At 39.7% G+C, this 16,595-nt stretch overlaps 1 long non-coding RNA gene across 1 annotated transcript; it reads left to right on the forward strand.

The window, feature by feature from the left end:
* The first annotated feature begins 15,557 nt into the window (after positions 1-15,557).
* On the forward strand, positions 15,558-16,205 carry LOC146690361 (uncharacterized). The gene is made up of 3 exons (XR_014915810.1): positions 15,558-15,638; positions 15,736-15,847; positions 16,164-16,205. It is a non-coding gene; the product is annotated as an uncharacterized LOC146690361 (long non-coding RNA).
* Positions 16,206-16,595: the final 390 nt, after the last annotated feature.

The following is a 16,595-nucleotide window of genomic DNA, read 5'->3' on the forward strand; positions in this document are numbered from 1 at the left end:
ATAGTTATTGTACATAGGCAGTGTTGGATATAACACATTCCAAAGTAGTAAGTCACTGTAATCACATTACATTTACATGTGTTTGTGGCGGGGCGTGGCCTGCGGTGCCGTGCAGGTGCGTCCGACTTCCCTGCACGGCACCGCAGGCCCCGCCCCGCCACAGTGCTATTGCACTAAATTCAACCTGCTGGGCAGACAGAAGGGAAAGGAAAACATAAAACAAACACACTTTGTTCTTCCTGTACCTTACAGTCATCTGATTCATGTGCTGGAGGAGAAAATGTTGATCTAGAGCATAGGTGTCAAACTCTGGCCCGCAGGCCAAATTTGGCCCGCAGCCTAATTACATTTGGCCCGCGAAGCCATACCAAATTACTATTAGAGCTGGCCTACTGGTATTATACAGCTAATATATATATTGTTTAGTATTAAGCTTTGCTTGTTCCATATTCAGTTTTTCAGCAAAACGTGTCCATAAGAAAAGATTCATTCTTATATCTGGAGTAAATATATAAATATATATCAATAAATATTAATGTTAGCCCGCGACTTTGTTTTAGTTTTGAATTTTGGCCCACTGTGTATTTGAGTTTGACACCCCTGATCTAGAGCTTTTCAGGAGTGATAATATGGACGTTACTTTCTCAGTGGTAAACTGCAAACTGCTTCCATGAGAAAAACACAACTTTGAGTCTTTGCAAGCATCCGCACAGACAGCATGCTAACATAAGGCTAGCCAAGAACCCAGAGGGCTGTTCTTGGTAAAATACAAACTCAGTGTTTTTATATAAAAACTAGTGCTGTCAGCATTAATCTTGTTAGCGTCAACGCTTTAACGAGCTAACCGCGCCATGCAAGGGGCGATCCGCAGTATCTCGCTAATGGAGATTTGCCGCGTTAATGTGGTTATGGCGTTAACATCATTTTAACAAGATTAACGCTGACAGCACCAATAAAAACAATAAAATAATCCAGTGCATTTTGACCCCAGCCGAGCAGCCAAAGCCTTCAATAAGTAACAAAGGCAGTGATACTCAGGGTTGTAGCATTGTAACCTTCATTTCTACCTGTACATATTTCTATAGTAGAATCACCTGAACGTGTTGAAGTAGCTTTGGACAAATGTGTTTTTTATTATTGATTTTATGTTCATTCAGTTACCTTGAGATGCTATATATTGTAAGGTAAGGTAATGATCCTGCAATATACTGCATTACTTTCTCAGATGTGTATTTAAGTAGCTTACTGCATTACTTTTAATAAATGCAAGAAATAATTTTGAATTCATAACATTTTTTGGAGTGAAGATGCCAATGCTACACAAAAGTACATAAAAATTTATCTTATTTCTGTGGTAGGAGGGGAGGATGGACCATCACTTTCGCACTTTTTGTGTTCATAACCTTTTGCTCTTTAGGTCTTACTTTCAATTTCTTTTCCTAGAAGTGAAAGGTGTTATACCAATATAATTTATTTATAATATTGTGTTGTGAAACCTTCAATGTTTTCAGTAATGTCCACACTTGCACAGGTGTTTTTATATGAAACTATCATGATGTCATGAGCATGCCAGAGCAACAGGTGACAATGTAACCCACATTGTAAAGAAATACTGGCCAATTAACAGTAACATGATGCAAACAAAGACATGAAAGTGCACACCTTTGCCATTGCAGAACAAAATCTCTGGTTTCCTTATCTGTACGTAAAAACAATGTTTCTTATAATCTTAATCCTGTCAGAAATTTTCTAAAAAGTTAGTTTTCGGTGATACTAAACTACTCTGCATGTGTGGCTGTAGCCTTATATGATATGTTTTTCTTTGTTTTGTCCGTGTAAGGAAAAGTTCAAGGGCAGAAAGAAGATTGACAGAACTCTTGTTCAGATGCTCACAATGAGTGAGCAATAACCCTGAAAGAACAGTGGTGTGCCTTTGATAAAAATTAAGCCTAATATTATGTGAAGCTCACATGGTAAAGGAACATAATCATGTTTTGTGTGGAGGTGAAAACGTCAGTGTGCAACTTATAAAGTTTCACCCTGAGATCAAAGTGCTGTCAAATGCAGGACTGTGAAGTGTCACCTTAAAGTGAGGCAGATGTCTTTCTGCGGATGGAGGAAAGAGATACAGCCTAATTGGCTTGTATCAAAGACCTGCTGCACATACCACATGATATAACATGTACTCAGATCTCACAACATTAAGCAACAACTTCATCTGTCATTGCTGCAAGACGGCTGTGGATTCCAGTCTTTTTGTCATGGCGAGTGCTGTGTGGCAGGCAGGATGAAGGACTCAAATGCAGAAAGTTAAACTTAGGGCACAGCTTTATTGCTGGGAAAAACTCTACATAAAAATGAACTTCACAAAAGCAAACCAAAATGTCAAACATGAAAACTAGAAAGTAGGAATCATGAGCTAGGAAATCCTCTGAACACGAAGGGATATTAACACATTACGGGAGGGAATGTGAAGGTTAATGACATGACCACAAGTAGGGGAAGACTGAGGACTAAAATACACAGGTGGGATCACGAGAGGATTGGGAATGGGAAGAAACACAGCTGGGACAAATAAGAAATAATCAGATGAGGGAAGGCAAAACTACACTGACGTAGGAGACAGACTATCAAAATAAAACAGGAAATACGACACGTAGGCGCAGACACTGACTCAGAGACATGAGCTTAACACTACGACATAACTGACATGGTAATAGGACTGACTAGACAAGAGACATGGGACCAGGACAGGCACAGAGAAAACGTGGGGACAGAGACTGAACACAGAACAGGGACCATCAAAATAAAACAGGAAGCACACGACAGGTACAGAGACACGGATTTGATAGGGAACAGAGGGAACGCGGAGTACAGGGACAGGAGTGACACGAGAGAGACATGAGACACGACTGACTGAGGAACAAGCGAATAAACACGAGGACAGAACTAAACCTAAAAATGCAAAATCACAAACCCAGAGGAACTGGAGTGCTAGAAATACAAAACAGAAACCAAAACCCAAGTAGCCACAAACCAAGATGAAACCAAAGATCAATAATGATAATACAAAAATCAAAACACTGGATCACCAACCCAGGACCGTGACACTTTTACCTTTTACAACTTTTTCATTTAGAAAAAGAATTAGATTTTATATGAAACCCTAAACCTAAACCTACATAAGCAACAAGAACCATTGATTTAGAAATGTGTTTGTGATGATGTCATCTCTTTCTGTTTGTTTTACTCCTAACAGCAATGTTTACATGTCTGTGACCTATTTGTCTGCAAATTATAGAAAAATTAATTGTGGAGTTCCATTAACAAGTCAGGTATTCAAAATGTTTGAGTTTGATGATATTTCTAACCAAATAGCGCTCATTACATAACAGAGTAAGAGTAGCCTTCCCCCCAAAAGGCCCTGAGGTCTCATGCAAGATAATAGTGTTTTACATCTGACATTACAAGATATTACAAAAGAAACTATCGCTCAGGAGTAATTACAACTTAATCTTGAATTACATGGTGACCTCATGTAAATCTCAGCACAGTGTTGTAAAGCTCCAAACAGAGATGCTTAATTGGCAACATACTGTAGCTGTAGTGTTGATATTTTTGTTTTTTGATTAAATTTGTCAATTAATTTTAGTAGTTTTTCACTAGAAATAGTTAAAAAAATGCCAGAAAACTGCCTGCATGTTTTCCTAGTTTGTTATAGCTGTTTTGTTGCTGCTTTACATGCAGTTCTCACTGGACTGTAGATGGTTTTTGTTCACCAATCTCTTTCTTAACATTGCGTAACACATTATGGTTACTAGCCCAGTCGGCTTTTTTCACAGTGGAATGGGACGCTGTATTTATCTCCTGAAAGATTAATGGCTTTCTCACGAGCGCTACAGTGTGCGATTCTTCTGACTTAAATGAGTAATGTTACTAAACCAGATGCACAACAGCAGTTAGTAATAAAGTGAAATATGGGCAGATTGAGTTTATTTCTCAATGAAAACTGTTATACAAACTTAAGTGATCTTGGATTCGAAGAAACAGCCATGCAGTTCTGCTTTTACAGGGAGTGCAGAATTATTAGGCAAGTTGTATTTTTGAGGAATAATTTTATTATTGAACAACAACCATGTTCTCAATGAACCCAAAAAACTCATTAATATCAAAGCTGAATGTTTTTGGAAGTAGTTTTTAGTTTGTTTTTAGTTTTAGCTATTTTAGGGGGATATCTGTGTGTGCAGGTGACTATTACTGTGCACAATTATTAGGCAACTTAACAAAAAACAAATATATACCCATTTCAATTATTTATTTTTACCAGTGACACCAATATAACATCTCCACATTCACAAATATACATTTCTGACATTCAAAAACAAAACAAAAACAAATCAGCGACCAATATAGCCACCTTTCTTTGCAAGGACACTCAAAAGCCTGCCATCCATGGATTCTGTCAGTGTTTTGATCTGTTCACCATCAACATTGCGTGCAGCAGCAACCACAGCCTCCCAGACACTGTTCAGAGAGGTGTACTGTTTTCCCTCCTTGTAAATCTCACATTTGATGATGGACCACAGGTTCTCAATGGGGTTCAGATCAGGTGAACAAGGTGGCCATGTCATTAGTTTTTCTTCTTTTATACCCTTTCTTGCCAGCCACGCTGTGGAGTACTTGGACGCGTGTGATGGAGCATTGTCCTGCATGAAAATCATGTTTTTCTTGAAGGATGCAGACTTCTTCCTGTACCACTGCTTGAAGAAGGTGTCTTCCAGAAACTGGCAGTAGGACTGGGAGTTGAGCTTGACTCCATCCTCAACCCGAAAAAGGCCCCACAAGCTCATCTTTGATGATACCAGCCCAAACCAGTACTCCACCTCCACCTTGCTGGCGTCTGAGTCGGACTGGAGCTCTCTGCCCTTTACCAATCCAGCCACGGGCCCATCCATCTGGCCCATCAAGACTCACTCTCATTTCATCAGTCCATAAAACCTTAGAAAAATCAGTCTTGAGATATTTCTTGGCCCAGTCTTGACGTTTCAGCTTGTGTGTCTTGTTCAGTGGTGGTCGTCTTTCAGCCTTTCTTACCTTGGCCATGTCTCTGAGTATTGCACACCTTGTGCTTTTGGGCACTCCAGTGATGTTGCAGCTCTGAAATATGGCCAAACTGGTGGCAAGTGGCATCTTGGCAGCTGCACGCTTGACTTTTCTCAGTTCATGGGCAGTTATTTTGTGCCTTGGTTTTTCCACACGCTTCTTGCGACCCTGTTGACTATTTTGAATGAAACGCTTGATTGTTCGATGATCACGCTTCAGAAGCTTTGCAATTTTGAGACTGCTGCATCCCTCTGCAAGATATCTCACTATTTTTGACTTTTCTGAGCCTGTCAAGTCCTTCTTTTGACCCATTTTGCCAAAGGAAAGGACATTGCCTAATAATTATGCACACCTGATATAGGGTGTTGATGTCATTAGACCACACCCCTTCTCATTACAGAGATGCACATCACCTAATATGCTTAATTGGTAGTAGTAAGGTAGTAGGTAGTAGTAAGACAACATGCATGAAGAGGATGATGTGGACAAAATACTCATTTGCCTAATAATTCTGCACTCCCTGTATATCATAGATTTTTGGCAGCCTGTTGCTGTCATAATCCCTACACATCTGTGGCCTAAGTGTTAAAACATTGATATTGTTAATATCTCCATTGAGGTGGTATGTATTCATTTGCATTGTGTTTTAAGACACAACTACATCATTCTGTCTGGTTTGATCATTACCTAACATGTTACCGCTGCTATCATGTTAGCATTACAGCATTAACATTCTTAAACAGGTCACATGAAAATGTGAGGTAAGGTCTCACAATTGTTTCACCTGAAATCTCTGGTGACACCTTTTTTTTTTTTTTTTTTACACATTGGCTCATGTGATGCGGCACATGACCAATAGTGGGTCAACAACCCTCTTATGGGGCAACTCCCACTAGGAGTTAAATGCCTGGGACTCTCCACTATTTGGTTTTAGAAATGAGGAAGCTTCTTGGATGAGAGGTGAAACGTACCAAATCAACTAGCTCTGGAAGAAAACACGTAGAAGATGATCATGCTCAAGGTTGCAGAGTGTGTTATTGTGTTAGTGTAGTACTATGAAGTCGCACAGATCCTGACATCCTGCCAGAAATGTTTTATTCTGTTCATACAAACAAACTATTTTTTCAGCAACTCAGCAAAAACTGACACCTTCATTAGTATTTTACCTGTATGCAGCCCTTTTTCCTGACATAAAGCTTCCTTGATCAGTTCCAGTTTGTCCAGCTCTCCTAGAGTAACAGTCTGTCTTCTGGAATCTCCTTCATGCTATTGATTCTGTGCTGCAAGACACAGCAAACCTTTTGGCAATGGCAGATTTTGAAGTTCCACCCTGGAGGAATTCAAGTACCTGTGGAACGTTTTTAGGGTCCTGGTATCGGCTCATGCTGCCAGCTGTCAGAAAAGATGATGAGGGAACCTCCGTCTGCAAAACTATTGATGTTTTGGGGGTTGTCTCACTGCTGTCACTCTAGTGCACCTATTTTTAAAAACTTATCAATAATCCCCTCTGCTACTTAATTGACCAGACCAATATCCCAGAGGTTTAACTGACTCAATGATGTATTCTGATTAAAAAGTGTTTCTTTCTTTCTTTCTTTCTTTCTTGAGCACATCCCTCTGAAATTTAGTGGAGTAGAAATATAAAGTAGTACAAAGTGGAAATACTCTGCGATGTCAGTGAATCAGCCAGTGGATGATGCAGCATCAATTTGTACGCAAACACACTACATGGACTTTTGATCTTGATAAAGATGCCATGTCTTTGTATTATTTACTTTTTTACTGCCTTATCTCCTGGTGCCCTCTTCATGCTCTTTTGGCTTTGATTTTCTATTCAGACTCTTTATGCATTAATCTTATCTGCATCTAAATCTGTTGCTGCTGAAGATTTCCACACTTTCACATTTTCCCCACAAACGTAGAATCTGATGTCTCTCCTCACACTGCATCTATTATTATGGAAATCTGGGCACCCAGAAAGTAAGCCAAGCTTGATTTATGTGATCCTGATCATCATGAAGAATTGTATGAGTTAAGAGGATCTGACTGAAACACAATTTTGCTTCTCTAGAAGTTTCGTAGCATCTCCACAAGGCCTCAGTAACCAGGAAAATCATCTTTTCCCTCGCTTCATCACAGCTTCTTCTTCTTCTTCTTTTTTTTTTTAAATGCAGCTTTTAAAATTTTTTATTTTTTCATCCACCTCTTTGGTCCAGATGGGAATGAAGTCCTGCTGATCGACTGACACATTTTGCGCAGTCGTTGATTCCTACAGTATAAATGACTTTTATTCATGTTGACCATGATGTTGACAAATGTGGTTTTAATATTTTCATTAGGGCTAGCAGTATGGCATCATGTTCATAACTGTACTACAGATTTTCAGACTCTTTTTGAGTTTGCACATAAAAATGCAATATCAGACACGATCACACACTAATACTTATTTTTAGATGTCATTTCGATAAATGTCAAATTTGGTCCAGTCTTCCTCATGTCAGCTGCTGGTATGTCTAACCCATTTTTAATGTCACGGTCCGGGGCAGCGGCCGTGGGGAGAGTGGAAGGAGGACTCAAAACGCAGCACTTATTCAGGTGTGAGGGTGATTTATTGATAATATCAAATATAAAGTGGGGATGGTAAAACAGAACTAAGGATGAACTAACTGGGAGAAACTACACGAAGAAATAGCAAACCTGAGCATGAAGGGAGAACAGCAGGGAGAGCACGCAGGGGATTACACCAGGTATGAACACAGACGACGCGACGAGGAGCAGAGGAAATCACACACTATAAATACACAAGGAGACACTGGGAAATCACACACAGGTGGGGGAAACAGCTGGACCTGATTAACCTGACGAGACAGGGGAACACTAACACCAGGGACCAACAGAGGGAGCACAAACCCAGAACCCAGTGTCTAAAATCCCAAACACAAACCATCCCAAAACAGCCCACGAATAATAATGAAAGTAATAACAATAAAGAACATAAACATAAAGTCACTGAGTCATGGTCGCAGGACCATGACATTTAACCTACTGGAAACCTGGATGTAGTGATTTTTTGATGATCTGATCAGTTACAGTAGGGCAAAAAAGTATTTAGTCAGCCACCGATTGTGCAAGTTCCCCCACCTAAAATGATGACAGAGGTCAGTAATTTGCACCAGAGGTACACTTCAACTGTGAGAGACAGAATGTGAAAAAAAAAATCCAGGAATTCACATGGTAGGATTTGTAAAGAATTTATTCGTAAATCAGGGTGGAAAATAAGTATTTGGTCAACAACAAAAATACAACTCAATACTTTGTAACATAACCTTTGTTGGCAATAACAGAGGTCAAACGTTTACTATAGGTCTTTACCAGGTTTGCACACACAGTAGCTGGTATTTTGGCCCATTCCTCCATGCAGATCTTCTCGAGAGCAGTGATGTTTTGGGGCTGTCGCCGAGCAACACGGACTTTCAACTCCCGCCACAGATTTTCTATGGGGTTGAGGTCTGGAGACTGGCTAGGCCACTCCAGGACTTTCAAATGCTTCTTACGGAGCCACTCCTTTGTTGCCCGGGCGGTGTGTTTTGGATCATTGTCGTGTTGGAAGACCCAGCCTCGTTTCATCTTCAAAGTTCTCACTGATGGAAGGAGGTTTTGGCTCAAAATCTCACGATACATGGCCCCATTCATTCTGTCCTTAACACGGATCAGTCGTCCTGTCCCCTTGGCAGAAAAACAGCCCCATAACATGATGTTTCCACCCCCATGCTTCACAGTAGGTATGGTGTTCTTGGGATGCAACTCAGTATGCTTCTTCCTCCAAACACGACGAGTTGAGTTTATACCAAAAAGTTCTACTTTGGTTTCATCTGACCACATGACATTCTCCCAATCCTCTGCTGTATCATCCATGTGCTCTCTGGCAAACTTCAGACGGGCCTGGACATGCACTGGCTTCAGCAGCGGAACACGTCTGGCACTGCGGGATTTGATTCCCTGCTGTTGTAGTGTGTTACTGATGGTGACCTTTGTTACTTTGGTCCCAGCTCTCTGCAGGTCATTCACCAGGTCCCCCCGTGTGGTTCTGGGATCTTTGCTCACCGTTCTCATGATCATTTTGACCCCACGGGATGAGATCTTGCGTGGAGCCCCAGATCGAGGGAGATTATCAGTGGTCTTGTATGTCTTCCATTTTCTGATGATTGCTCCCACAGTTGATTTTTTACACGCCAAGCTGCTTGCCTATTGTAGATTCACTCTTCCCAGTCTGGTGCAGGTCTACAATACTTTTCCTGGTGTCCTTCGAAAGCTCTTTGGTCTTGGCCATGGCGGAGTTTGGAGTCTGACTGTTTGAGGCTGTGGACAGGTGCCTTTTATACAGATGATGAGTTCAAACAGGTGCCATTCATACAGGTAACGAGTGGGGGACAGAAAAGCTTCTTACAGAAGACGTTACAGGTCTGTGAGAGCCAGAGATTTTCCTTGTTTGAGGTGACCAAATACTTATTTTCCACCCTAATTTACGAATAAATTCTTTACAAATCCTACCATGTGAATTCATGGATTTTTTTTTCACATTCTGTCTCTCACAGTTGAAGTGTACCTCTGGTGCAAATTACTGACCTCTGTCATCATTTTAAGTGGGGGAACTTGCACAATCGGTGGCTGACTAAATACTTTTTTGCCCCACTGTATACTTTGGATACATTAGTGACACTAGCTGTAATTTTTTACAATAAATGCCTATTAAGAAATTAATTGTTTTTATCCCTTAAATAAGCTACTGTCGTCACCACACCATGCAGGCAGGCAGCACAGATACCCAACGTCTTGAACACAATAACTCAAGAACAAGGTGTTGTAAGGTTTTTAAACTGATACCGTGGTTCAGGGAGTTGGGAAGCTCATCTTGGAACCACAACGTTGCTGGTTCAATCCCCAGCTCTGTCTGTCTTGGTCGTTGTGTCCTTGGGCAAGACACTTCACCTACTGGTGTTGGCCAGAGGGGCCGATGGTGTGATATGGCAGCCTTGCTTTTGTCAGTCTGCCCCAGGGCAGCTGTGGCTACAACTGTAGCTTGCCTCCACCAGTGTGTGAATGAATAGTGAAATTGTAAAGCACTTTGAGGGTCTCGACGAGCGCTATATAAATGCAATCCATTATTATTATTATAGGTGCTATTAGAAATCTCAGATGAGGTCAAATCTCAGTGACCATGAGGTCAATGTCAGAGGACAAGTTTTTCTGAAAATCTTGTGAATGATAACTGAAGAAGAAAATCACTTTGGATGTTCAAACTTAAACCATAGGTGCTTCTACTAGGGAGGCTGAGGGGTAGCACTGGTGGCCACCAGTAACAAGGCAGGAAGCTCGTATCTGATGCCAAAAACAATGAGTTTAATTAGCTTAAATGTAGTTGGAACTAATCATTTGTACCAAATACTTTTATACTTATCAAAAATAATTAATTAGAAAATGCCAATTATCTTCAATACTTGAGGAAAGTAAAGGCAAGTCACCATAAGCTGAAATAAAGCGGTGCAGGCGCTGGTTCTGAGGAGGGATATAATTATTTTACTCCCTGGTGTGGTGCTACAGGCCACATTAAGAGTACATGAAGTCTGAATGAATATGTCACGTGAGGAAGCATACAGCAAATGATGGTTAAAAGGGTCCATGCCCACACAGTGTTAATTTTCCCTTTTTACAAGCTTATTAGTGTGGCCCCCTACCTCACTGTCAGATTCTCAAGTGGCCCTTTTAATGTTTGGTCCACTGTTGGTTGTTGCTGTCACCATCCTTTGCAGCTGTTCATCTCTCCACATCTTCACCTCAGCTGCTCTGCCTTCCAGCATCACTGCACTGCTCAAGTGTGATGGAATACACAGTTCCTGTTACCTGTCAGTCTGAAAAATTAGGCTCCCCTCTGTCAGAGTCCAGTTACAGCGCCTCTCGCTTGTATCTGTCATTCATTTGCCCTCTGTGTTCTCCCCTCATGTTCCTCATGCTTCTCACACTTTGTTTTCCCCATTTTTTCTTTGCTTTTCTTTACTTTTTTGGATTTTTGGTTTCTTGTTTTGTGAATGCAACAGCCAAATCAATGTTCACTTCATGTTCACTGTGCCTACCTCTGTGTCTTTTCTCTTCTTTAACTCTAGATACATAGGTAGATGTTAAGATGCCGCGGCCACGTCCAGACGCCTTCCTGACCTCTCCGCACAGACTATGCACCTTTTTAGTTGTTTACTTATTTATTGCTTTGTCAGACACTCCAAAATCTTTTAGTTTTATTTAATTTAATTTATATAATGTATATAATATTACTGCTCATAATGTCCTCTTTGTATATATTGACTCACTGAATATAATGTTCTCTCTCTTTATGCACAGTTGAGGAGCATATCAGGTCACATTTCACTGCGTGTTGTACTTGTATAACTATGCACGTGACAAATAAACAATCTTGAATCTTGAATCTTGCTGCCAGTGACCCGTTCAACAACAAAACTTTGAAAGTCATCTTTAACCGGCTTTACAAAGGATTTAATGAAATTCCTCCTATCACCCCCAAATACCCTTGTGGAAAAAATGTAATGATACAAATCGACAGTATTTCCATTATTTAATGATTCTGTAATTTTCATGAAATGCTGGTACTCTTTAAAATAGTTCAGCTCAAGGGCAAAATGCTGACTTTGTAGTAGAAAAGGGTAGGGAAAAACATAACACTCATCACCTTACTTATCATTTCCAGCCAGAGGAGAGGATCTTTGCCAAACTGAGAAGTTCTTAATGCTGTCCTGAATGCAGGACACAACAGATGCAGACTGGCAAGGAGTAAATCCAAGCGAGTGTAACAAACACACAGAAGTTGCATTAAGGACTTTGTTGTAATTTAAAGACCTTACAATAATGCAGAGAAAACCTGAATAATCAGATGACCCCATATGAGCAAATATTTGGCGACAGTGGGAAGGAAAAACTCACTTTTAACAGGAAGAAACCAGGCTCAGAGAGGAGTTGCTGCAACCAACTGGGGGTGATACGAAAAGAAGAGAGTAGAGGGAGACTGAGAAAAAAAATGTTACCAATGTCTTAGCTTCAGATAACTCTAAAGTAAAATACTTTGATGCTAAATATAATAACAGATAAAACTGTTACGAAGAAAGGTGGAAGGCACAACAACAATTTTGCTCTGGCTCATTACTGAGCCTCCTTTTGGTTTGAGTGTTCAGTAATGTGCAAATGAGCAACTGATTAATGACACAGGCCAGGCCAGGAAGGCAGAATCAGATGGGAACACAGGTAAAAAAGGCAGCAAGAAATGACTAACCACAGTCATAGCACACAGTCTGGCACAGCAGTGAGCGTCCCTCTGTAGTAGAATACTGATTGCTGATGACAGCAGCTGGGTCAGCAGGTCATTGGGTCAGCTGTAGTTAATGGGAACATCTCAGTTCTCATAACAGCACCTACTTTCCCTCTCTTTTGTCTTTTTGTTTTAGTCTTAACCCCAATTTGCATGAGATTTATTTCTCTAGAGGGTATTTTAACATGACCTTTTTATGTCAGTGGTTATAATCCAGTCTGGAGTGCATGTTATTTTTCACCTTCTCTCCAGTAATTACTAAAGTGGGGATTTTCAGCAAACTTGCTGGTCCTGCAATTTAAATTGATCCCTCAGAGCCACGTCCTCCAGCCAGCATACAGAAAAGACCTTTTTAGGAATCGTCACTCAGCATCATGAGCTCATGTCCTGTTATGTCAGCATTACATTGGTACTGTTGTCTCTGTGGTCTGTTTTTGTCCTCGTGTGATTTTTTTTTCCAGCCATGTTAGCTTGATTATCTTCATGGTAAAAATGTGGTCACAAAACAGTACAGCATCCACGAATGCCTTGAAACATTTCATCAGCCAATGTGGCTCCACTCACTTGAGAAAGGAGCTTAGAAAGTGCTCCCAAATTGTTGAAGGCGGTGTGAGCATTGCATAGCAGGGCTGAGGGTGACAGTCGTAGGGTACAGGCCTGGTGTGAGTACACCAACAGAAAAACAACTGGTGTGATAAATCTTTATATGTTGGGTGGTGGTTGTCTTATTTTGTGTTGTAAACTAGTGCTGGTATGCACAAATGCACCAAGCTTGAACTTTTATTAACACTGGCAGTCATTACAGCAAAATCTTGGGCAGTGCCTAGCTTTCCCTGAGACATATCCCATAGTGCACCAGGGTGAGATCATCAGGACCAATCCGACTTTCCTTAAAGCAATGAGCTGCGTTCAGGAACAACATGTTAAATATATTACAGTTGTGTCCAGCCCTGAAGACATATCCAGGTTCTTTGGAATAGTTCAAAAACTATTATAAAGGAATTACTGTAAGACACAAAGCTTCATTTGGAGACATAAACAATTAAAAAGAAAATGAAATTTGTGACTTCTTTGTTGATATAAAAAAACATATTACTGCGGCGTTTTTTTATCTTACACAATATCGCAGATATTTTATATAGAAAAAGAGACTGGGTCTAAAAATAAGACCACTTTCAACGGTACTTAATTAATATGATTCTATTTATATTTTTCACGTAATGTTTTTTTTTATACACAAGTACAATTTGAAACGTTAAGTATAACGTAATGTACTCAGATTAAATTTACTGGAGTGGTAAACCTTTGGATCCTATATTTCAGTTGCATTTTACTCATAATTGCTGCTATATGTTTATGAAGTCAAAGAATCATTATTTAGGCATATTAGTTTTGGGGAATTATTTTTATAATACTCAAATCCTTAATAGTTATATATATTATGTGTAGTAGTTAACCTCAAAATGAATGGTAACATGTGGATTCCTGCGTTTCTGTGAATTGTCCTATTATAAATATTATGTGTAACAGCTGAAATCAAAACAAACCACAGCATTGCACCTAGGTTACATGTAGGTTCATATTATGTGTACATGTTTCTTGTTTATAAGTACATTTGACTAAACAGTCTATTGATAGTTTTCACTTGTGGTCAGAATACTGGGACACCTGGTGGAGTTTTTTGCCCTGCATCCATCTTTTCAACGTCTTCGAGTTTAACTTGGACGCATTAATCAGCATTTATTCGATACTAATGCAACCCAGGCTGTCAACAGTGGCTCATTTAAATTGTAGGAATTATTTACCTGACACTGGAAAAATACTCAGCTTCACTGTTATGGTGAGACATTAATGTGACAAACTAATACTACAGGAACTTTTCTGGCTCTACACTGTCAAAGTCCAAGTCAGAAAAATTTAAGATTTACATGTTTGTAATTAGTTTGCGCTAGCTATGTAGCACTAACCTTTAAGGATGAACAATTTCTTGTTCTTCACCACATTCAGAGATTTAAATAAAGCTGCTGAGGTAGAATATGGATCAGAATTCCCCCAAATCCATACTTTCTCTTTATATCTTTGTTTTTCCACCATGACAGATGATCCAAGTACCGTATTTCCCGGACTACAAAGCTTTAATCTACAATCCGGCAACAAATAAATTGCACTGCGAACAAAGTCTATCAACAAAGAAAACATTTTTGTTTCATACTTTTCCGTTATATTCCCTTACAAAGCTAGCTTTAACGCTTCGAGGGTTCCTTTGTTCTTGCCGTCGCCTCGACGCTTGACCCAGACTTTCGCTCTGTAGTTGCTTTTTAGCATAGTACTACAAAAAATTGTAAATTTGATTGATAAACGTAAAGGTAACTGTATAAATGTGTTCAATGACTTTGTTACTTTTAATGATTGGAGCACCCGCTTCGATTTGCACTCAATTCAAACTTTACGTTGCACGCTCACCTACCTTGCGTTTGCACCTTTTGTCCACAGGTAAACTGCGTTTTTGTTAACTGAAAACTGAGATTATTAAAGACGCCTGCCAGGGCGGATATTTTCGAAAACTCCGTTTTAGTATTTACGTGTGGACGAGGAAGACAGAGAAAACGCAGCGTCAAAGGTGTGCGCCTATTTTGACGCCACACTGTGCGCCAAGTTTTTGTCTCGGTGCCATGAATTCCTACAATGGCAGACTTAGACAAAATACAGTTAATTTTATTATCTTCAGTGTTTAAATGCTTACATATACACACGCAGTTGTATGTAAAAAAAAAAAAAAAAAAGAGTATGTTTTATCGGGTTTGCTTGTAATTGTTGCCTATATACATTTTAAGCTATTATTTATTATTTAGTTCAATCAATAGATCAAGTTTTGTAGTGACTATGAAATATATTGTAATTATCTGTTTCCTGTTTATCCTAGACAGGGCAAAAAAGGACTCCAAATTTAAAAAAAAGATAAAAATGAAAGACTGGTGCATTGTGCAGTTTAACACTGGTGGTACAGAAATAGTCCCTAGTTCATGGATAAATGGGGAGAAATTGTCATGGCCTCCATATCCTCCATGAGACACATTCAGGATCCACGCCGCAGTAAAGAGGAGAGTTCATCCTGGTGCAACATGGCTCACCTATGCACCAGTCCGACTTCTAATAAGCCATGGTGGGTATCATCTGGATTGGTGTTGTATAAATGTAACAATAACAAGTTTTTCGTGTCCTAATTTATGTCTGGCCATACATTGTGTTTGTACTTCCAGACACATTTCACGAAGCAGAACGCAGTCTTCAGAAATATCTAAGTGAACACTGTGATACGTCTGACCTTCAGTCCGAAGCTGAAACTCAGACCAGTCATAAAAGAAAGCACAAGTAAAACTTTTTTTATTTCATAAACATATCTTTGATTGCTAAGAATTTATGATCTTGTCTTTTATACATATCTGTGGTGCTTGCATACTGCAATATCACCACATAATATAGTCCAAAAAGTGGAAGCTTGTAAACTTTTTTATAAATGCAAAGCCGTGTACACTTGTGCACTTCAAAAATTCCTTGTATACTGTACCTTCTTGCACATCTCCGTTTCCTGTGTGTGTTGTTATAAATCAAACTGTAACTTTAGGAAATAATATTCCAAAAGCACATTTGTAATTACTTATGACCATTTTCAACTTTTTTTCTTTAGACCAAATCCCCTGTACACATATAGTGACTCAGAGGATGAACAGCCCACCAAAAAACGGTTTCCCCAGGCCCCTCGAGTGAAAATACCAGGTAATAAAATACTGTCTAGTGTCTTTGTACATATCTGTGTGTGACACAAGGAAACTTTTGACAAGTTGTCTGTATTCTTAAATACTTAAAAAAAATTATCTTTTTCTGTCAGACCTGACGAGAGCTGTTAACGAACTCCGTGAGGAGGTCAGAGCCATCCGCAATACCGGCTGCAATGAATAGGTAGATGCTGGGGTACTGCCTCTGGATTTGCCCTTGCACAACATTGAGGAGCTAAACAATGCAGAGGCAGCTCTTCAATCACAAGAGGCAAATAAGGCAATGGTAAGTATATAAAGGTTATGTACACTTTGTAACTATAAAGTGTAATAGCTGTCAGATG

The sequence above is a fragment of the Copadichromis virginalis genome, linkage group LG16 (assembly GCF_057382275.1).
Source record: "Copadichromis virginalis isolate Kocher_CV1m ecotype Utaka linkage group LG16, C_Virginalis_male_GT1.1, whole genome shotgun sequence".
NCBI lineage: Eukaryota > Metazoa > Chordata > Actinopteri > Cichliformes > Cichlidae > Copadichromis > Copadichromis virginalis.